At 48.3% G+C, this 22,435-nt stretch overlaps 1 protein-coding gene across 1 annotated transcript in view; it reads right to left on the reverse strand.

Annotated features, from left to right (window-relative positions):
- The window catches only part of GARRE1 (granule associated Rac and RHOG effector 1), an 82,899-nt gene extending 65,790 nt beyond the window's left edge, over positions 1 to 17,109 (reverse strand). Inside the window, exon 1 of the mRNA XM_040976442.1 lies at positions 17,074 to 17,109. The gene's annotated coding sequence lies outside the window, so the exon portion shown is untranslated. The remainder of the gene's footprint in view (positions 1 to 17,073) is intronic.
- Positions 17,110 to 22,435: the final 5,326 nt, after the last annotated feature.

Genomic DNA, 22,435 nt, shown 5'->3' on the forward strand with positions numbered 1-22,435 from the left:
GATGACTGCCAATTTAATTTGTTAGCAAACAGCACCTTCCCCACGGAATCAGACCCAGGAGACATCTCCTCCGGCCTTTGACATTTTATCTTGTCATCCTTCTGTTCCTTGATCCTCCTGCTGTATTTACTGCCTTGCTTGGTCCCAGGTCAGCACACCCTGAGTCAATCCTGAGTCTAATCTTTTTTTTTTTTAAGATTTATTTTATTTTTATTGGAAAGTCAGATATACAGAGAGGAGCAGAGACAGAGAGGAAGATTTTCTGTCTGACGGTTTACTCCCCAAGTGACCGCAACAGCTGGTACTGCACCAATCCGAAGCCAGGAGCCAGGAACTTCCTCTAGGTCTCTCACGCAGGTGCAGGGTCCCAAGGCTTTGGGCCGTCCTTGATTGCTTTCCCAGGCCACAAGCAGGGAGCTGGATGGGAAGTGGGGCTGCCGGGATTAGAACTGGCACCCATATGGGATCCCAGCGCATTCAAGGCGAGGACTTTAGCTGCTAGGCCAGTGTACCAGACCCCTGAATCTAATCTTAACATGATCCCAAATTGTTCCTGACCTGATTCCCTCACTCTACTACCCTGTGATTTCAATTCTGCCAATCCTTATTGACCAAAGTGCCTGGTCTGTAGCAACTGTTCCATAAATCTTAGCTATGGTTACTGTTTGCGCCTTAAATGCCTTTCATTCTATCTTTTATAGTAACACTCTCAAAGTATTAGCTTTGAAAGAACTAGCTTTCCAGAGCAAGCAATTTGAAGATACAGAACCTGAAAGAAGTGTCTTCTATGAAGCCCAGAAGCCAGACATTTGGGCCCGCATACAGAAGACAGACCTAAGATGAGGTAAAGAGAACAGGAGAACCTAATTAGCAAAATATGAATGACTGAGAATGACATATACCAGAACAGAACTTGGCAAACGGCTCATTCTCAGGTAGCCCAAAATTGACTTTATTATACTTCACAAAATTGACCTAACATTCAGGTTTTTAGCATAGTCTCAAATGTGGAAGCGGATGATTCTGCCCTCTCCTCTCCGAAATTTGGCAGTGTCTGGAGATGATTTGGTTGTCTGTCACAACTGGCAAAGTGTTAATGGCACCTATTACAAACTAGACAAAAAATACAAAGTATCCTATAATATACAGACATATCCCAACAAACTATCCACCCCAAAATGTCAACAGTGTAGCTATTGAGAAACCCTCATGATTCACCTTGCCTAATGTGTAAAAAGTTACTTCTTTCTGAGGAGATGATACAAAGTTTCCCAATAAATTGAGCGGAACACTTCCATAAGGTAGTAAAAGGTGTGGCTGATACAGAGAAGGTTAAATGTTGGGTAAGTGGTTTAGGAAGCAGAGGCCCTGGGTGCAGAGGAAGAAGAGAGCCAGAGAGGCCTGGCCTTGCTTGAAGGAGCTCCCGGCAGGCTGAGCCCCAGAGCCCACTCCAAACCCAGCAAGTTAACCCTCCCACCAAAAGGTAACCAAAATCCACCTTCCCAGCCTTATCTGCAACAGGTTCTGTCTTCCTCTTTATTTATTTATTTTTTTTTAAGATTTAGTTTTATTTTAAGGTAGGATTATAAAGAGGAGACAAAGATCTACTATTTGCTGTTTCACCCCAAATGGCTAAAACAACCACAGCTAGGTTGATCCAAAGCCAAAAACTTCATCCAGTTCTCCCAGGTGGGTGCAGGGGTCCAAGGACAGGAGCCAACCTCTGCTGCTTTCCCAGGCCTTTAGGTGGGCCACCACACCTCACTCCTATTGTTACCCTTGGAAAAAAACCCTCATTTGCTTCATTAACATTCTGTCCTCCAGGGCCCGGCACAGTAGCCTAGTGGTTAAAATCCTTGACTTGCATGTGCCAGGATCCCATATAGGCACCAGTTCTAATCACAGTGGCCCCACAGTCTATCTAACTCCCTGATTGTGGCCTGGGAAAGCAGCAAGGACGGCCCATGGCCTTGGGACCCTACACCCATGTGAGAGACCTGGAAGAGCTCCTGGCTCCTGGCTTCGGATTGGCTCAGCTCCAGTCGTTGCGGCTGCTTGGGGAGTGAACCATCAAACGGATGATCTTCCTCTCTGTCTCTCCTCTCCTCTGTATATCAGCCTTTCCAATAAAAATTTAAAAGTAAATAAATAGATCTTAAAGAAAAAGTGTGTTTGGGCAAGCATAATCCAGGCAAATATCATCTCATGAAAAGATTAAAACAATTTGTTTAAAAAAAAAATTCTGTCCTCCAATCTAGCACAAAGTCCTCTACTCCACAAAGCTAAAGAGGACATGACGTTATCTCTAGCCAAGCTCAAAACTATGCTTCCTTCTACGCATGACTGTGAAGACAGTAGAAAATGCTTTAAGGGTCACAAGCCTCCTTGTCCTCTGCCACCTCAAATCAGTGCTTAGCAGCAGCCAGCCAGGAATCGCCTCATTTCCTGTGCAGCCACAGTAAAAATAGGAAGTGAGGGAGGAAGTTCACCAAGCAGAAACAAAAGTAATCCCTGCCCAGCTTCCTGAATACAAGCACTGAGCAGGGCAGGCATCATTAGGACAGCCAAACAGAGAGGCAGGTACAGTGAGCCAAGGCCAGAGGAAAGCAAGTGACGCTCATGGCTCCACCAAGGCTATTTATGGGTCTCGGAAACGGCCCCGAACAAAAACTGAACAAAACCAGACACTAGGTCTATTATACAGATGGCTTATGAGGAAATAAGCATGCTGTTATGAAGGCTCATGCAAAAACTCCTGAAAATCAAGTTGTATCAGAATAAAAACTGTCAATGAAAAATGCCCAGGGCGGCCAAAATGAAGCTATTGATTTTTCAAGAAATAACTACTGGGTCTGGCATGGTAGACTAGTGGCTTAAATTCTCACCTTGAGTGCGCCAGGATCCATATGGTCACCGGTTCTAATCCCAGCAGCCCCACTTCCTATCCAGCTCCCTGCTGTGGCCTGGGAAAGCAGTCGAGGACGGCCCAAAGCCTTGGGACCCTGCACTCATGTGGGAGACCTGGAAGAGGCTCCTGGCTTCAGCTCAGCACAGCTCCAGCTGTTGGTGCCATTTGGGGAGCGAATCAACGGATGGAAGATCTTCCTCTCTGCATCTCCCCCTCTGTGTGTATCTGACTATCCAATAAAAAGTGAATAAATCTTTCTTTTAAAAAAGTGGCTACTAGGGTCCGGTGGCATGGCCTAGCGGCTAAAGTCCTCACCTTGACTGCGCCGGGATCCCATATGGGCGCCGGTTCTAATCCTGGCAGCTCCACTTCCCATCCAGCTCCCTGCTTGTGGCCTGGGAAAGCAGTGGAGGACGGCCCAAGGCTTTGGGACCCTGCACCCGTGTGGGATGCCCAGAAGCTCCTAGCTCCAGACTGGCATAGCATTGGCCGTTGTGCTCACTTGGGGCATGAATCATGGGACAGAAGATCTTCCTCTCTGTCTCTCCTCCTCTCTGTATATCTGACTTTCCAATAAATAAATAAATCTTAAAAAAAAAAAAAAAAGTAGCTACTGGGGTCCTGGCACAATGGGATAGTGCATCTGCCAGGAACCCATATGGAGAGCAAGTTTGTGTCCTGGCTCCTGCAGTTCCTATCTATCGCTCTGCCAGTGGATGGAACATCTTTCTCTGTATAAATCTGACTTTTCAATAAAAACAAAGAAATCTTTTTTTAAAAAAACCTGTTAAATCAGTTACTAAATAATTGATTAGCTGACAGAACTGGAAGCCCAAGCTATCCTAAACTGAGCTATGAAAACTAAAGTAAGAAAAGAAAAACAACTATTAAAAACTCAACACTGAGGACCCAGCTCAGTTAAGATACAGATGCTTCAACACCTGTCCTCTACCCTGTGAGATGTGCCTGAAGGCCCTGGACAACAGGGATGCAGCAAGGAAAGAGACAGGCCTAGCACCTGCTCTCTGGAAGCAGCAAGCATCCAATGTGCTTCCATGCAGTTAGGATGGACAACTTGGGTGCTGGCATGGCTCTGTAACAATTTGTCACCACAAAATACAGCACTACTCTGCAAATCAAAGCAAGTTATCATTAGTGGTTCTGAAGAGCTTTTCTATTTGGTAGTCTACAAACAACTGATCATTTCAGTTAAGCAGCAGAAAAATGTCTCTAACCACAAAATCAACATAGCTAAATTTTACTTTAAAAATAACACAAGTTTAAAAAGAGGCTGGGGGGAGGGCAGCCAGTGACCCTCACTGCAGTGTTGTAGCAGAGCAATAAGCCATCTCTTGCAATCCCAGCTTCCCTTATCTGATCACCATTCAAGTCCTTGCTGCTCCACTCCTGAGCCAGTTCCCTGCACCTGGGAGGGTAACTGCAAGAGGTCCAAGCAGACGACTGACAACTCTTGGCTAAAAGTCCTCTACAGTCCCAGGTCACTGTGGCCTTGTGGGGGAGTGAACCAGTGGATGCAAGATCTATACCTTGGGGCTGGCGTCTTGGCATAGCAGATTAATCCTCTCTGCAACACCAGAATAAAATGGGTGCTGGTTTGAGTCCCAGTTGTTCCTCTTCCAATCTCGCTCCCTGGTTATGGCTTAGGAAAGCAGTACAGGACAGCCCAACCCCTGGTGCTCCTGCACCCAAATGGGAGACCCAGAAGCAGTTCCAGGCTCCTGGCTTCAGATCAGCCCAGCTCTGGCGGTTCTGGCCATTTGTCTCTCCTTCCTGCCTTTCAAATAAACAATAAATTAACAACAACAACAAAAAAGATCTATCTCTGTCACTCTGTGTTCCAAATACATAAAATAAATCTTAAGGAAGGGAGAGATCAAATACATCAAATTTGTTTGCTTAAATTGAGGCACTTTTAAAAGTGCTGGTGGGGGAAGATTGAGAAGATCAAAGCCTCGTTTGGTTTTTAAACAACCATCCTATGTAAGTTAAAAAAAAAAAAAGTGGATTCTAACCACCACATATTCAGTTTCATAAAAAGAAAGGCAGGGAACATTGACTGGAATAAAAACCCACTATTAATCAGGCCTCCTGAAGACAGGTCTGTCTGACTTTCTGGTAATAGATAAACTTCTTGTGTTCTAGAGCGTTGTTCAACCTTCCTATGAAGATAAAAGGTTACATCTCAAATCTGCTGCACTAAAAACAAACCAGCACACACCTGGTGAGTGGATAGCTCTCTGCTAATGGTCTGGGAAAAGCAGCAGGAGAACACCCAATCGTCTGGGCCTCCGTCACCCACATGAAGACCTGGACGAAGCTCCTGGCCTGTCCCGGGGCTGGCAACTGTGCACATCTGCAAAGTACACCAGGGTATGAAAGCTCTCTTAAAAATAAATAACAATTAAGACTTGAGGCTTGCGTTGTGCAGTGAGTTAAGCTGGCCTCCCATGTGAGCACCAATTCGGTCTTAGCTGCTCACTTCCACCCTAATTATTGCTAAGTTCCCGAGGAACACAGCAGAAGACAGCTCAAGAGCTTGGGTCTCTGTCATCCACGTTGGAGAGAGACCTGTATGGAATTCTGAACTCCTGGTTGGAGCCTGGCCCAGCCCTGGCTGCTGCAGGCAAATGGAGAATGAACCAGGAGAAGGAAGATTTGTATTTGTGTCTTCAAATAAATCTTTTTACCTTTCAAATTAATCTTAAAAATAAAACTCTAATTACTGGGACTTTTGACTAGAAACGAGACTCTTTCCAATGTGGGATGCCAGTGTTAGAAGCAGTAGCTTAACTAGCTGTGCCACAACACTGGCCCCTGTAACCCAAAACTTCTTAAAGACATTTTCTTCTTAAAGAAACAGCCTAACACAAACATAGAAACACACCTACCTTTGTTAAACAGAAATTTTCAAACAAAAAGTTTTGCCTACAAACACAAAAAGGATGAACAAGTTGACACGTTCACTTTTAAAAGATTACTCATTTGAAAGGCAGTTACAGAGAGACAAAAAGGAGAAACAGAAAGAGGTCTTCTATCTGCTGATTCACTCTCCAAATGACTGCATCATTCAGATCTGGCCCAGGCCAATGCCAAGGGCCAGGATCTTCTTCCAAGTCTCCCACATGGGTTCAGGAGCCCAAGGACTTGGGCCACCTTCTGCTGCTTCCCCAGGCCACACACAGGATGGAAAGTGGAGCAGCTGGGATATGAACCAGAGCCCATTGGGTACACTGTGCTTACAATGGGAAGATTAGCCAATTGAGCCATTGCACTGGGCCCAATTCTGGCTTTCAAATAAATCTCTTTTTAAAAAAGATTAATTTCTTTATTTCAAAAGCAAAGTTACAGAGAGGGAGAGACAGAGGAGAGAGAGGGCAAAGATCAAGAGATTTCCCATCTGCTGGCTCACTACACCACAAATAAATCTTAAAATCAAACCCTGAAGTTCATTTTTGTTATTGTGCAGTACACTGTGAAAAGGCCCTGTGCTATCATATAATCTCACAACACAGGAACAACATACTCACTTTTTCCTTTCCTTTCATAACAGACTTATAACACCACAAGCACAGCAATTTTCCCCAACACCAAGCAAGTAAGCAATTCCATAAATTCTCCAGTGGTCTTCAGTCTGGTAGCCTCCGATTCATTCAATTCTGACACTACCAGCAAAGGGTGTCAGATCCCATGGGCAGAGGCTGCCAGCCTCAAGGCCACCAGTTTTACCTGTATGCTAAGGACTGTAAACTGGGGTTCCCAGAACCCTCTCCCATGTTTGATTAATTTGCTGGAGCAGCTCAGAGAAACACTTTACCTACCTGTACCAGTTGATTATAAAGAATATTTCAAAGGCCACAGATGAAGAGGTACACACAGCAATACACGCAGGAAGGGGCCCTAGATTCCCCATGCCCTCTACTGTATCTACCCCAGTCAGCTCCCCATGTTCAACCCTCCAGAAGCACTCTGAATCCTGTGCTTTTAGATTTTTATGGCCTTTGGTGATCAACTTAACCTTCAGTCCACTCCCCTTTCCAGAGTTTGAGAGGTAGGGCCAAAGTCCCAACCTTATATTCCAGTTTTCCTGCTGACTGTCCCCAACCTGAACAGACCATTATGTTGTTGAGCCCCAGCTAATAAACTGATAAATTCATTAACATACAAAAAGATATTTATTCTTTTGGAGATTTTCAAGAATTTAAGACTGTAGGAACCAGGAACAAAGACCAAGCATGTATTTTGCAATACTAGATAAAAAATTTCCTAACTTACAAAAGAAAGTTGGAGAACCAGCACGGTAGCCTAGCGGCTAAAGTCCTGGCCTTGCACACACCAGGATTCGATGTGGGCGCCGGTTCTAATTCCAACAACCCAACTTCCCATCCAGTTCCCTGCTTGAGTACTGGGAAAGCAGCAGAGGATGGCCCAAAGCCTTGGGACCCTGCATCCAAGTGGGAGACCTGGAAGAAGTCCCTGGGTTCTGGCTTCAGATCAGCTCAGCTCCAGCCACTGTGATTACTTTGAGGAATGAAACAGCAGATAAGATCTGTCTCTCCTTTTCTAAGCAAAATCTGTCTTTTGGGCCCGGCGGTGTGGCCTAGCTGCTGAAGTCCTCGCCTTGAACGCGCCAGGATCCCATCTGGGCGCCAGTTCTAATCCTGGCAGCTCCACTTCCCATCCAGCTCCCTGTTGTGGCCTGGGAAGGCAGTCGAGGACGGCCCAGAGCCTTGGGACCCTGCACCCATGTGGGATACCTGGAAAAAGTTCCTGGCTCCTGGCTCCGGATCGGCATAGCATCGGCCATTGCGCTCACTTGGGGAGTGAATCATCGGATGGAAGATCTTCCTCTCTGTCTCTCCTGCTCTCTGTATATCTGACTTTCCAATAAATAAATACATCTTTAAAAAAAAATCTGCCTTTCAATTTAAAAAAAAAATCTTCAATTAAAAAGAAGTCCAACTTAAAATACTATACTGCTGTTCATTCTTTTTCTTTTATTATTATTATTTTTTAATTTTTAATGCTATAGTTTCACAGGCTCTGGGATTCCCTACCTCCCTCCTCAAACCCTCTCCCCCCACACACCAAGTTCCCCTATATTATTATTATAATATATTTCTTCACAGTCATAAGTCCATCATTGCAGGCAAGAACAATGGCAGTGAATCCAGCATCCTACTTTCAATATAAATTTTCAGTTTCACTGGGAGTCATCTTTGATCTGGAAGTAGAGAGACACACTGCATTGTAGTTGCTGCTCATTCCTAACAACTTTGAACTGCAGAACCTATCCAAAATTCACACTACATGAGGAAAAATATGTATCTAGAAATATATATAAATGGGTAAACCAAACAAAAGTTAGGGAGTTATTTTTCTTACTATGAAAAAAATATTTATTTTAGATAAATAACAATCAGTTTAAAGATCATTTATGGAAATGTAAGGCACCCATGAAGAATTGTATCAACAGATAATTACAGCAACTCCCTCATCAGCAACTCCAACACAGTAACCCCATCAGGTCTCCCATCCTTCAAAAAGACCAGCAAGTCCAAGTCTCAGATGGGAAGAGAGAAACACGGCTCTTGCTCCCCAGGAGTTTGCAGTCTACTGGCAGATAAGGAAGAAACGGCCCGTGCCCTAATCTACAGGTCAGACGCTCCACTGCAAAGAAATACTTCACAGAAGTCAGGCACTGCCAAAGCACCTCAAAGCTACTAGTGAGGGCTTCGAAGTCACACTGACCCAGATAGGAAGGCCTCCTCTGAGCTCATGAGCAGCACTTACTCATGTACAATCTTAGCAAGTCACCTGAAACCATGTGCCTCGCTTTGTTCAGTAGCATGGTGACAAATTCATAAAACACAACAGGCACACCCTGAGCTTCACTAAACGGAGGTAATCAAAGAGGCCACAGAGAAGTAGTCTACTACAATTCTTTATTCCATATTTGAGGGAGGCAGGCAAGGAGAGAGCACACGAGAGAGACAGAACTCCCATCTGCTGGTTCCCTCCTAAACGCCCACAAGAGTCAAGTGTGCAAGGGTTAAAGTTGGGAACAGAGAAGTCAAGGTCAGCTGGAGTCAGGAACCCAGTGAGGTGAGCCATCCCTGCTACCTCCCAGTGTGCCTTGGCAGGAAGCTGCAATCAGGGCCCTGAGCTGGGAGGCAGACCAGGAGAGACACAGGTGTCTGAGCAGCTGCCTTAAGCCTCTGCTCTTCCACTGCAATTCTTCAGTCCAGAGTAGTCTGTCATGGGCAAAAACAATCACCCACCCCCAACCCCGCCCATACCTCAGTTACAGCAACTTTCAGAAACACAGCGTGCCTTCCTTCAGCTCTGGCCCCCAACTCCCCAAGTCCAGGCAGCAAACTAAAAGAGGTGCTGGTCTGTGTTCAGGGAGTAGGAGGTTGCTCCCCGCCCCCATCAGCCCTAAGCTAGAGGGGAGAACAGCACAGGCACAGTGAGGAGGGGGAAACCCATCAACAAGGGTGTGGTGCGTCTGACACCGGGGCAGGGCAGAGCCTTGGGAGCTGGGAGGAACCCACACTCACTTCTCCCAGTGCAGGTCACGGGAGCCTGCAGCACCCATCACTTATCTACATCTGGGGCTTGGGGGAAGGCTGGGAGACCAAGCATCCCCATATTCCCTGGCCCAAATTACATCTGACTAGAACCTAACCTCATTTCTAAGAAAATGAGGTTCTTAAGGTATTATCTAGCTCTAATTCCACATTCAAAAACCTCATTATGATTCACTGCAACTGCCAATTTAGAGAAGCTCTTATTTGACGGTGCCCAGAAACAAGAAATAGTCAAAATGTTTCTTTTAAAGCAGTACTGTATCTAGGAATGAATCCTCGAGAGAGTCAGTCAGTGGTGGGGTTTGTGTCAGGAACACTCTCTGGCAGCACTGTCTAGAAGCATCAACCCGGAGTAACCCACGTGGCGCCGACTACGGACTGACATACACTCCACAGGAACACTCACCCACCAGGCCTCCGCTCAAACATCGTCTGTAACCCATGTCACCGCACCTGGGCTAGGAAATCTTCGGCCATGTACTGGTATGATGACATGCCATCTCATGACACACTTGCCTTTCAGGGACCCTCCAAACTTTTTGGGCTACTTGGAGCATACAGCGTCCTTGGAGCAAGTCCTTCTGTGCCTTTTTCTACTCGTTTCACTTGCTCTAGAAGTTACTCATATTGAAGCCCTGCTGCTTAGTAACACTATTTGGAGCCAGTTTAGTTTCCATGGAACTTGTGCGTCCTGTTGTCTCTGTTGCCACTGCCTATCATCAGCCTGTCTGTTCCCTCTCCACACGAGCTAGACCCACCAGAGTCAGAGGCTGCATCCAACCTCACAGGCGCTGAGCTGCTCAGCGCTCGCCGCAGCACCACTGACAACAGAAATCACCCACCTGTCAGGAACTGGGCCAAGGGATGGCACAACATGAACTCACGAGAGCCCCCTTATCGCATCAGGAGGGAGCTATTACTGCCTCCTCCTTTATCAGATGGGATAAACTGAAGCACACTGTAGTTACGTGACTTAGGAGTAACTAGTGAGCGGTAAAGGAAGACATGAACACAGCTAATCTCAACAGTTCTTGCTTTTATTCCCCAGCCTCCATTCTCTTCCTGATGACTGCAAGACACTGATTTTTTATTTATTTAAGATTCATTTATTTATTTGAATGTCATAATTAGAGAAATGAGCAAGATCATCCACCTACTGGTTCACTCCCCAAATGGCCACAATGACCAGAGCTGAGCTGACATGAAGCCAAGAGCTTCTTCCCAGTCTCCCACATGAGTGTAGGGTCCCAAGGCTTTGGGCTGTCCTCTGCTGCTTTCCCAGGCCTCAAGCAGAGAGCTGGATCAGAACTGGAGCAGCCAGGACTCTTTATTAGTGCCTGGATGGGACGCCAGGTGCCATAGGAGGCAGTTTAATCCACTACACTACAGCACCAGCTCCTAGTCATTGATTTTTCAATTGAGAACATAACACATGTAGGGGGAGAAAAATCACATCATACAAAATGGAATGGAAGAAAAATCTAAATCAATCCAACAGCCTGGTTTTCTGAGGTCTCATCCCAAACGTAACCACTGTGCTGTTGCTGTTTTTGTATCATTCTGGAAATTTTTCATGCATTGAGAAACTTATTTCATGTATGTATTTATATATTTAAGAAAACATCAACAGGCACACATGCACACTGTTCTGGACCTTGCTTTCTCTCCACATAATAATTTCTCTGAGCTTGATTCAAACATACAACTATGTCGGCTAATTAATTTTTTTTACACTAACCCAAGATGGCTGCATCAAGTCCAAGCACACTTGCATGCTTGGCCTTTGCTAAGATCACCAAAGCTTTTATACCAACAAAGATACTGAGAGTTGCCTTATCACAGTGTGCAGGCTGAATCATGAAACATGTCACTTCCGTAACAGTAAGTATCCACAGCACAGCATTGCTGTGAGGGCTAAACAAAATAATATACACTCAGCATTCAGAAGCAAACTCAGTCACACAGCGAGTCCACAGACCGCACAGCAGTACCTGAAGACTGCTAGTGCCCAATAAATCACTGTTCCTCATTTCCCTTTATTCCCTGTTTATCCCCATGCACCTTTTACCATAATTGTCCCACAGCGCAAGCATTCCGTGCTTGCTCACTTCTCTGCCTTTGTACCACCACATGGCATGCTTCCGCCACGGAGGCCTCCCCCTTGACTGTGCGTGGGAATGGACTCACTCACTGCCTTCTTTAAGAATTCCCTGACGACTGCAGGGAATGAGCAGTGACGAGCTGGCAGTGCTGCCCACAGCATGGGTATCAGCTTCGCCAGGACAGCCAGGAGCACGCAGGTTCACGAGGACTGATTTCAGTTACCTAAGCTCAAAGATGACTGATGTCTTAACTAGAAGGCCAGTTACTAAGTTTATAAATACCCAGGAAAGCCAATACTTGCTCAACACTCACCAGGGCCAGGCAGTGCGCTGCAAACCACAGTGACGCTAAGAGAAAGGTGCTACTATCACCCCCATTCCACAGTGGAGAACACCGAGACATTAAGACAGCACCTCAAGACCAGATTCAGATCCAAGCAGTTTGAATGCAGTGCCCCATGTGAAATCACGCTCTAGCCAGGGAGACACCCTCAGTGGTGGGGGAACCCTTACGGGCACACCCTCTCACTCCTTGGGCCGGGCCCCCTCCAGAGCCCCAGACACACTGCCTAACTCCTCCCTCGGATGACACACTGATTTTCACAACCATCCAACCCTCTTCTAGAAACACAAATCTTTCTACTGAGGACAAAAAATTAAATTTAAGCTTTCTGGCTACAAACACATTCCAGTCATGTTTCCCTGGGGTTATAGCTGGGTCAGTTGGGTTGAATTTAAAGTTTTCCCTGAACTTCTTCAAACTACACTTGGCTTATATATTTAACATAGACAGCTGATGTGTGTAATATTTATTTTGGTATCACTTTCAGATGGTCAGTCATTCATTCAACAAATACTAAATCCTTTCCAGAACATTGTGTTCTAGGCCCTGAAGATAAAAGTAATGAACAGGGCAGGAGAGATCTTGGAGATCTGGCAGTTTATTCAGTCTCTCTCCCTCCAGGTACTGATATTTTATGGCAATTCCTTATTTGACTTTCTTCTCCAGGCTGTGCTGGTCAGCTCTATATTCTTTTTTTTTTCCCCTGAAGATTTATTCCTGTATTTTGAAAACCAGAGTTAACAGAGAGAGAGAGGTAGAAAGAGAGGGAGACATCTTCCATCAGCTGGTTGACTTACCAAATGGTCACAACAGTCAGGGCAGGCCCAGGCCAAAGCCAGGAGCCTCTTCCAGGTCTCCTATATGGGTACACGGGCACGAGCACCGGAGCCAACTTTAGTTTTCCTGTCATCAGGGAGCTAGATCAAAATGGAGTAGCTGGGACTTGAACCAACACCTAAGTGGGATGCCAGTGCTGTAGGCGATGGTTTAACCAACGACAACACAGCAACAGCCCCTCAGCTCTATAGTCTAACAAGAAAATGACTAGATTTTATTGTAAGAATTGCAAAATTTGGGCCCGGTGCAGTGGCCTTGTGGCTAGAGTCATTGCCTTGCATGTACCCACACAGGGAGCCCATATCGCCACTGGTTCTAGTCCTAGCTGCTCCACTTCCCATTCAGTTCCCTGCTTGTGGCCTGGGAAAGCAGTGCCTGCGTGAAAGATCCAGAAAAGGTTTCTGGCTCCTAGCTTCAGATTGGCTCATCCGGCTGTTGTGGCCATTTGAGGAATGGAAGATCTTCATCTCTGTATCTCCTCCTTTCTGTATACCTGCATTTCCAATAAAAATAAGTAAATCTTAAAAAAAAAAAAAGTACAAAGTTGCAACTGGTGACATGCTCTACCAGACTAAGCCTCTGCCTGCAGTGCCAGCTTCCCACATGGGTGCCTCTTCAATTCCCAGCTGCTCCATTCCAATTCAGCTCCCTGATTATGGCATAGGAAAACACCATAGGATGCCTCAAAGTCCTTGGGTCCCTGTATCCACATGGGAGACCTGGAGGAAGTTCCTGGCTCCTGGCTTTGGATTGTCTTCCACACTAGCCATTTGAGCCATTTAGGGAGTGAACCAACAGATGGGAAGATCTCTTTCATTCTCTCTGTAACTCTAACTTTCAAATAAAAACTCTTATAAAAAAAAGGATCCAAAGCCTAATTCAGAATATAGGGACAGAAAACAAGTGACTGGGGCTTTAAGCCCAGCCATCTGAAGATACTGCTCGAGATGTCTGCAACCCCTAAAGGAGTCTCTGGGCTCCCGTCCCTGCTCTGCTTCTCCTGGGAGGCACCACTGTGCAACAGGCGACGGCTCAAGCAGCCTGGTCCCTGTCACACATGTGGGAGGGGAGCACCTGATGGCATTTCAGACTCCTGATTTGGACCTGGCCAGCCCCGAATCTTGTGGACATTACAGAGATAATCTCTCTATGCTTTCATTTCATAAAAAATGATTATATATATATATATTATATATATATACATACATACACACAGTCTGTGTCTGTACACAGATAGACAGATACAGCTAGAAGCTGCTATTGGGGCTTTACAGGTTGAGCCACTACCTACAGCATTTCATAGAGTACCACTGAGTCTCAACTGTTCAACTTCCAACCCACAACCCTCTAATGCATCTGGGGAAAACACAGAAGATAACCCAATTGCTTGGGCCCCTGCACCCCTATGGGATCAAACTTCTGACTCTTGGATTCAGCTTGGTCCAGCCCCTGTCACTGCAGCCATTTGGGGAGTGAACCAACGGATAAAGATTTTCTCTAACTTTAAAAAACGGGAGAGAAGAGTAGTAACAACCAGGGCTTCCACTGACTCAGATTTAAGCTACCACCTGCAACACCTGCATCCCACATGAGCACCAGTTCAAGTCCCGGCTGTTCCACTTTCAATCCAGCTATCCAGCTCCTTGCTCCTGCACCTGGGAAAGCAGCAGAAGGTGGCCCAAGTGCCTGGCCCCCACTAGCCATGTGGGAGATCCAGAAAGCATTGTCAGTTCCTGGTTCCAACCTGGCCCAACTCCGGCCGCTGCAGTCATCTGAGGAGTGAAGTACGGGAGGGTGGCTATTTCTCTTCCTCTCTGTGTCAGTCTGTGTTCGTGTGGCTCACTCCCAGTCTTTCAAAAAATGAATAAAGGAAGGAGGGAAGGAGAGACGGAAGAATGGAGGAAAGAAAGGAAGGAGGGAGGGAGGGAGAAAAGGCTAACCATGAGCAAGGTTATTCGTGGAAGAATGGCTCACCATGTCATACTGACAAAGTCAGTGGAAATGAGCAGGCAGTGGTCATCGCCGTACCTATCAGTTAGGGGACCTCTGGGGACAGTTTTAGTAGACATGAGGACCTAGGAGACTTCCAGCTGTCTGCCAGCTTCTCCTGAGAAATCATCAAGCTGTTCCTTTCCAGCTCCACAACAAGCAGTGCTTTACTGACACCACCTTCTCCGTCCACCCAGGAAGGTCGTCACCTTCGACTAAAGACCAATTGGTAAGAAAGCCCGACAACGCATTAGCAGACCAGGCAGGCCCAGCCTCCTGGCTCCCAGATGCTCTGATTTTCCCAGGACCTGGAAGATCTTTTAAGTTTTGCTCCTGGTATATGTGGATTGAGGTTTTTAATGGACTCATGAGTAAAATTCTCACAGAATCCTGTGCGACTTATTTTAAAAGGGGGAAAAAAAGGGATGCTTAAAACACGCTGTCTTCCAAAAATCCAGAGATAATTTTAGATTGAAAAATCTAGGCTTGCCAAGGGAATCTGAGAACTTTTCTATCTTGGTCTCCAATGCTAACCTACGTATTCGTGTGCAAAAATAGAGGAAGATTAGAATCTCAAATGCCAGACTGAAAAGTTGCCACAACAAACCTGAACTCTTCATATGGAGTTTAGAATCTTGTCAGAAAGCAAGCCAATGAAACAGCAGTAAATTCAACTTTAGTTTTCAAAGATAAAAATAAAGGAAAAAAATTGTTCTCCAGCATGAAATGATCCCTTGGACACAAACAAAATAACTGAAAAAGAGAACCAGAGGCTATTGTGGAAACACTGGTATTTTCAAGGAACTTGAAAACATCAGAGAAGCCATGAAATACAAATATTCTATTTGCATTAAGTCCTTTACAAATAGCATATTCACAACTGTCAGTATAAAATGCAATCAAAATGCTACAGTTAAAGCACATTCAATAAACACATTTGTCATTTGGAAAACATTTCCAATTTTAAACCAAACATAAAATTTAAGTGGGTTAAACAGCTAAAAGCAAATAAATACATAAATAAATAAAATTCACCATGAGATGAGGAAAAGCAAACATGAATGGAATCTTTGTAAAATAGAATATTTCAAACTAGTACACCAAAGTGTGTGTGTGTGGGGGGGATCTAGTCTTTTTTTAAATGTCACCTTTGACCCTATTAGTAAATCTATCATGAGACAATAATCAGACAAATCTTGGCAGAACTGTTAATCTTGTGACAAATTGGAAACAATCTGAAGGCTCATCCCGCAGGACTTGGTTACATCACGGTGAAGGAAGGTATCTTCCGAGGTTCATAAAAATGGCACTATGTATGCACAGTGACTGATGTCACCAGAACGTGAGCAGCGGTGGCTGCTGAGGGACAGGCCGGGACTGTCATTTTTCTCCCCCACTTTCCGCGCTGAGCGGGGCTTTTTTTTTTTTTTTTTTTTTTGCCAGAACTGCTATCATAATGGGGGTGAGGGGCGGGAAGCAGCTATTTTCAAATCGGGGGTGGGGGGGAGTCGCGGAGGTTTTCCTGGCAGATTGTCTGAGAAGTATAAACAAAATTCTTATCATGCCAGCCAGACACGCTTCTCTCCTCGCTCGGGGCGCGGAGCAGGAAAGACACACCCCTGCCCCTGCGCTCGGCCCGCGGGCGTGGGTCCTCCATCCAGCGCCGGGGGACCTGCCCCCGAACCCGGCCCGGCGCCAGCCGCCTCGGCGGGGCCGGGAAATCACGCTCCCGGCGGCCCCGCAGCACGGGCAACGGGCGGCGCGAGGGCCGCGTCCCCGCCGTGTCCGGCCTCGGTGGACCCCGGCCACCCGCCGCTCCTCAGCACACGGCCCCGGGGGAGCTTCCGGAAGCGGGTCCCGGCGCCAGCCGCCCTCCCGGGGCCCTGGAAGCTTCAGGGAGCGGCCCCCCTCCCGCCGGCCCTGCCCGGTGCCGACCCGCCCCACCCGGCCCTCGTCCGCAGGACGGCCGCGGCGGCCCCACCGCACACCTCCCTACTACACACACACCCGGATCCCCGGCCCGCACACCAGCGGACCCCTCAGGGCTTCCGTCCGTCCGTCAGCCCGGCCGGCCAGCGCCCGCACAGCCCGGCGTCCTCCGCAGCCCAGCGGGCAAGGGGCGGGAGAGCCCACGGCCCCCCGTGCGCCCCGGAGCCCAGGGCCCGGAGCGGCAAGCCCGGCGGGCAGGCCCCGCGGTCCCCCAGCCCCGGCCGCCGCCCCTCGGCCGCCGCCCGCCGCCCCCCGCCGCCCCCCGCCGCCCCGCGCCGGCTCGCGCCCGCTCCTCACCTGCGACGCCCCGCGGCCCCCAGCGCACCGCCCGGGCCGGCTGTGTACACCGGAAGTGACGGCGGCGGCCCGGCCCCGCCCCCGCCCCAGGCGGACGCCCGGGCTGCTGCGGATCCCGAGGCGCGAGTGGACCCTCCCCTCGCGGGGATGGAGCCGGGGGCGCGTCCGTGGGAACGGTGGGCTTGCCTGTGCGATGGCCAGGGTGCAGACGGTGGAGGACTGGCGGCCGGAGCTCCCCTGGCCAGCCTGATCTCCTCCCAGCTCCCGCTCCCACGCACACTGTGTCTACGGGTGAGGGGTGGGCTGCATGCCCATGGGTTTACTGGTGAAATAAATTACTTGCGATCATGAACGTTGAGCAGATGCCAGGCGCTGGAAGAACTGGACAGTTTTTTTTTTTCCCTGATGCGAAACACCAGGGCGGTTGTCACAAATCCGTGTGATATTATAGTGCCCATTGTGGCAAGGGCTACAAGGGGAAAGTGGACGAGGGAAGCCAGAACTACCCTGCCCTAGCGGAGGAGGAAACTCCCCCAGGAATAGGGCAGGAACTGAGGTCCTGGAGACAAGGGGATAAACACAGGCCGCAGCAACCCAGAGAGAGGAGGAAAAGGCATGGCCCATACAACGGACAACAACCACCCGAACAGCAGGTGTTTGCAAACAAAACAGTGTTCACAAAACCAAGAGGTGCTTAAGGCCTTAACCTGATCATGTTGCAAAATCAGAGTTTCCTTCTCCTGCTTTTTATTTTGTTTTAAAGCAAGGGATGGTTTGACCAAACTTGTGAGTTTAAAAAGACTGGGTGCTGGGTGGAGCTAAGTAAGCTAAATGTAGGGGTGGGCGTTTAAGGTTCAGGATGGCAGCCTGCCATAGCTGAATGCCTGGTTCTGATCTTGGCCACTGTGCTTATGACTCTGCCTTCCTGCTAACACTCTGGGAGGCAGCAGGTGATGGCTCAAGGACTGCAGTACCTGCCACCTGTGTGGGAAATCTGGAGTGAGCTTTGGGCTCTTCATCGCTTCAGGCAATTAGGGAGTGGACCAGCAGGTAAAAGCTCTCCCCACCCCTTGGCTTTCAAATGCATCTTTTAAAATAGGGTTTCTTTTTTTCTAAATGTAGCTTTGTAACTCATTTGCATAGTATTCATACTAGCCAAGAGATGGGAGCACCATTCCGAAGCTGAATGGACAGAGAGAATGTGCTATGTGAGTACAATAGAGCGTTTTCAGCCTTTAAAAGAGGGGCCAGTGTGGTGGTCTAACAGGCTATTCCTCTGCTTACAAGCACCAGTATCCCATATGGGCGTAGGTTCCTGCCCCAGCTGCTCCACTTCCCATCCAGCTCCCTGCTTTTCACCTGGGAAAGCAGAGGAGAATGACCCAAGTCCTTGGGATCCTGCAGCCACGTGGGAGACCAGGATTCTGGAGCTCCACTTTTGGCTTTGGATCAGCTCAGCTCCAGCTACTATGGCCTTTTAGGGAGTGAACCAGCACATGGAAGACCTGATGTCTCTCCTTCTCTCTGTAAAATCTGTATTTCAAATAAAAATACATAAATCTTACAAAATAAAATTTAAAAATAAAAGGAAGGAGAAGCAGTGTTTAATAAGCAGATAGATATCCGCATCACACATCCGAGAACGCGGATTTGATACCAGCTCTGACAGTGAGTCCAGCTCTCTGCTAATGCAGACCTTGGGAGAGCAGGTGGGTTCCTGACAACCGTGTGGAAGCCTGAAGTGGCAATCCAACCTTCAGCTCCAATCTAGCCCAGTCCCAGCCACTGGGTAAGTGGCCTTCTCTGATAGGCTCTTGTGACTTAGCGCAATGACATCCATTTGTAGCACATGTTAGAATTCTGCTCCCTTTTATTTGTTGATTTTAAACTTTGTATGGATTCATTCCAGAGGCAGGGAAACAAATAATAAGAGAAAGAGCTACCATCTGCTGGTTTACTCCCTCAACACGTTTACTCCCCAGAAGGCCACAATGACCAGAGCTGAGCTGATCCAAAGCCAGGGGCCAGGAGCCTCCTCTAGGTCTCTTACATGGGTGCAAGTAGCCCAAGGACTTGGGCCATCCTCCTCTGCTTTCCCAGGCTGTAAGCAGGGAGCTGCACGGGAACTGGAACAACTGGAACATGAACCTGCACTCATATGGGATGCTGACACTACAAGGTGGAGGATTAGCCTATTGAGACACCATGATGGAACCCTGAATTTTTTCACAAGTTTTTCCTAATACATGTTTTGTGTGAATTTAGTTTATTTGAAAGTTCAAGTTAAACAGGAAAAAGAGAGAGACAAAGATCTTCCATCCACTGGTTTCACCTCCCCAATGGGAGCAAGACGGTGAATAGAAATTGGAACAGTCAGGCCAGCCTCAAGGGGTAGACTTTTTGTGGGTTCATTGAGGCTCCTATGGTCTCAGTTCCTGCTGTAGGCTCTAGGGGCTGTTGGGCTTGAACACAGAAAGCCCCTGTGACCACACCTGGATGCACAAGATAGTCATAGCTGCACCTGTTCACTGCGCTCCAATACTAGTCTCGAAGTGATGTGAGTTACAAACTACTCATGCCTACACCATTTTGGTCCCCTTCTACAGGTCCCATTCCAGGTCTGAGAAGCTCTGGAAATTGCACAGCCAGTCAGGTCATTCTGAGTTCATTTTGAACATTGCCAACCATGCCACTTCCTTACTTCTGTGGCACTCCAAGCACCAGGCTGCCTTGGCCTTCATTTCACACTGTGGACCAGACCAAGTCTCCATCACTGATGTACTCACTTCCTAAATGGCCACAACGGCTTGGTGGGGTGCAAGCAGGTCCAAACCAGAAGGAGCCAAGAACTGCATCCAGGTCTCCCACCAGGATGGAGGGAGCCCAAATACTTGAGCCATCCTCCACTGCTCTCACAGGCACAGCATTCAAACCAGTTATGCAAGCAGGGACTTAGCTTGCTGTGCTCCAATACTGGCTCCTGTTACCTCTTTATTACAGGCTCCCTTACTGAGAAAAAAAGTGGGGCTCTCAGGTCTGGAGATGGGGCAGGCCCCCTGGAGCCGCCATGCCTTGGGCAGTAGAAGCCCTGATCTTCAGTCGGCCAGAGTTGGAATTGGAGCCTCCACATGCACACAGGAATGGGATAGTATGATGCTACACAGACCCCCAACACAACACCCTCAGCTTGCCTTCTAAGAGGCCAAGAAGGTCAGGGTCAAGGGCAAGGACAAGGGTCTTTTCCTGAATCTACTTGATACCCCACATCTCTGGTTAGCCTGAATGTGACAGCCAGGTCCTGTGGGAAAGGTGAGAGCCACCAAGAGTATTATCTGGAGAGGTGACTGGGGGAAGGAAGGGGCTTCACAGAGTGTTTGATGACTGAGTCATCAAATGGACACAGCCGGATGTGGTGAGTTAACATGCCAATAGCCCATATGAGCACCAGTTTGAGACTCAGCTGCCCTACTTCCCATCCAATTCCTTGCTAACAGTCTAGGAAAATCAACAGAGGATGGCTCTCAAGTCCTTGGGCCCCTGCACTCATGTGGGATCCCAGGATATGAGCTCCTGGCTTTGGCTCAGCCTCGCCCTGGCTGTTGATACCATCTGCAGAGGCAGTGAACCAACAGATGGTAGTTCTTTCTCTCTCTAAACTCTACCTTTCAAATAAACAAGCAGGGGCCTGACGCAATGGCCTAGTGCCTAAAGTCGTTGCCTTGAAAGTATCAGGATTCTACATGGGTGCTGGTTCTAATCCTGGCAGCTCCACTTCCCATCCAGCTCCCTGCTTATGGCCTGGGAAAGCGGTCGAGGACGGTTTTGGGACCCTGCCCCTGCGTGGGAGACCTGGAGGAAGTTCCTGGCTTCTGACTTCGGATCGTCACAGCACCGGCCATTGTGGTCACTTGGGGAGTGAATCATCGGATGGAAGATCTTCCTCTCTATCTCTGCTCCTCTCTGTATATCTGACTTTGCAATAAAAAGAAATAAATAAATAAAGACTCAAATAAACAGGTAAATTTTTTAAAAAGGAGAGATGAAATCTGCATTAGTATGATTTGCCACAGAGCTGAACCTTTACCTTGGCAAGAGATGGAGTCGCTGGCCGAGAAAACAAAGCTGCTTTCGGGAAGGTGGCACGCTTCTGATGTCAAGATGGCTGCGTGGTCAGGCTCTTGTGTTCACAGGCGCTCCTGGGTGACTGGCTGCATGACTGACAGAACAGGGTTTCTGAGTTGAGCTCACAGGTGTGCCGGAAGGGGTTTTCCTGGCCAAGTGTTCTTGGTGGGCTGGAGGGGAGAGAATGCAGAGGAGAGGCAGTAGGTGGAGTCTGTGTTTTACCTCCTGTGCCCCCTTGGCCACAATGTGCAAGCTCAAGATGGGCTGTGAGCTCCAGGCAGGGCAGCTGCATTCCAGAGCACACAAGATCCAGGAGCGGGTCTGGAAAGGGTTGGCCAGACATTCTGGGCACAGAGCAACTGGCCACAGCTGCTGGGTATGGAGAGAGTCTGGGGCAAGGCCAGGCCAGCAGCTTAGCCTGCGTGGCCTAGGCAAGGATGAGGGGTGGCGTGACATGGGTTATGTGTGGGAACCAGAGGGGGTGGGTTGGGTGATGGGGATCTCTCCCACAGGGTTCAAACTGCTTCCCACTCCTCCTTTCCTCTATGCAGAACCCTCTGCACTCAACCCCTCCCTGCTCTGGCTGGAAACAGTTGGGCCATGGCCAAGAGGCCCTGGCCAGGCAGTCATCTGCTTTTGTCTCATCCTACCACAAAGATCGCAGCTCTCTGGTCGTTGTCCTGAGGATCTGTGGTTGCCCAGGAGCCTGAAAGATCCTTTGGGGATAGATGGACTGGACCCCAGGAATCCATGCCCCTTTGCCTGTAGTGACAGGAGACCTCGTTCCACTCTGCTGATTTTGCTTCCAGAGCAATAAAGCAGCTGGTAGTGGGCAGGGGCAGGAAAACCAGGCCAGGGGAGAGCTGCTGTGGGACTCCCATGGTCTCCTCCTGCATGAGGTGGGGGTGTCTGCGTGCGGGTGGGGAAGCTGCTGGAGGGATGCAGAACTACCTGGAGACCACCTCTATGTCATCAGCTGTGAAGATCTGTCTCGTGGGAAGAGAGGCAAGCAGCTGTCCTGGGCACCTGCCAGGACCGAGGATTTAAAACCAGGAAAGGAAGGGGAGGGACACTGGGGAAGGGAACCTGGCAGAGGTGCTGTGTTGACTATGACCCTTGGATGTAGGGGGATGGCAGAAATCCCTGGGCAACCCTAAAAGGCAGGGGCAGTTTCAGTCCTCAGGTTCCAGGCAGAGACCTGGCCACAGACACAGCTCTACCTCAGTAGGCCTGAGCTCTG

This window comes from Ochotona curzoniae, unplaced genomic scaffold, assembly GCF_017591425.1.
Source record: "Ochotona curzoniae isolate NIBS_2020 unplaced genomic scaffold, NIBS_Ocur_1.0 contig_2699, whole genome shotgun sequence".
Taxonomy (NCBI): domain Eukaryota; kingdom Metazoa; phylum Chordata; class Mammalia; order Lagomorpha; family Ochotonidae; genus Ochotona; species Ochotona curzoniae.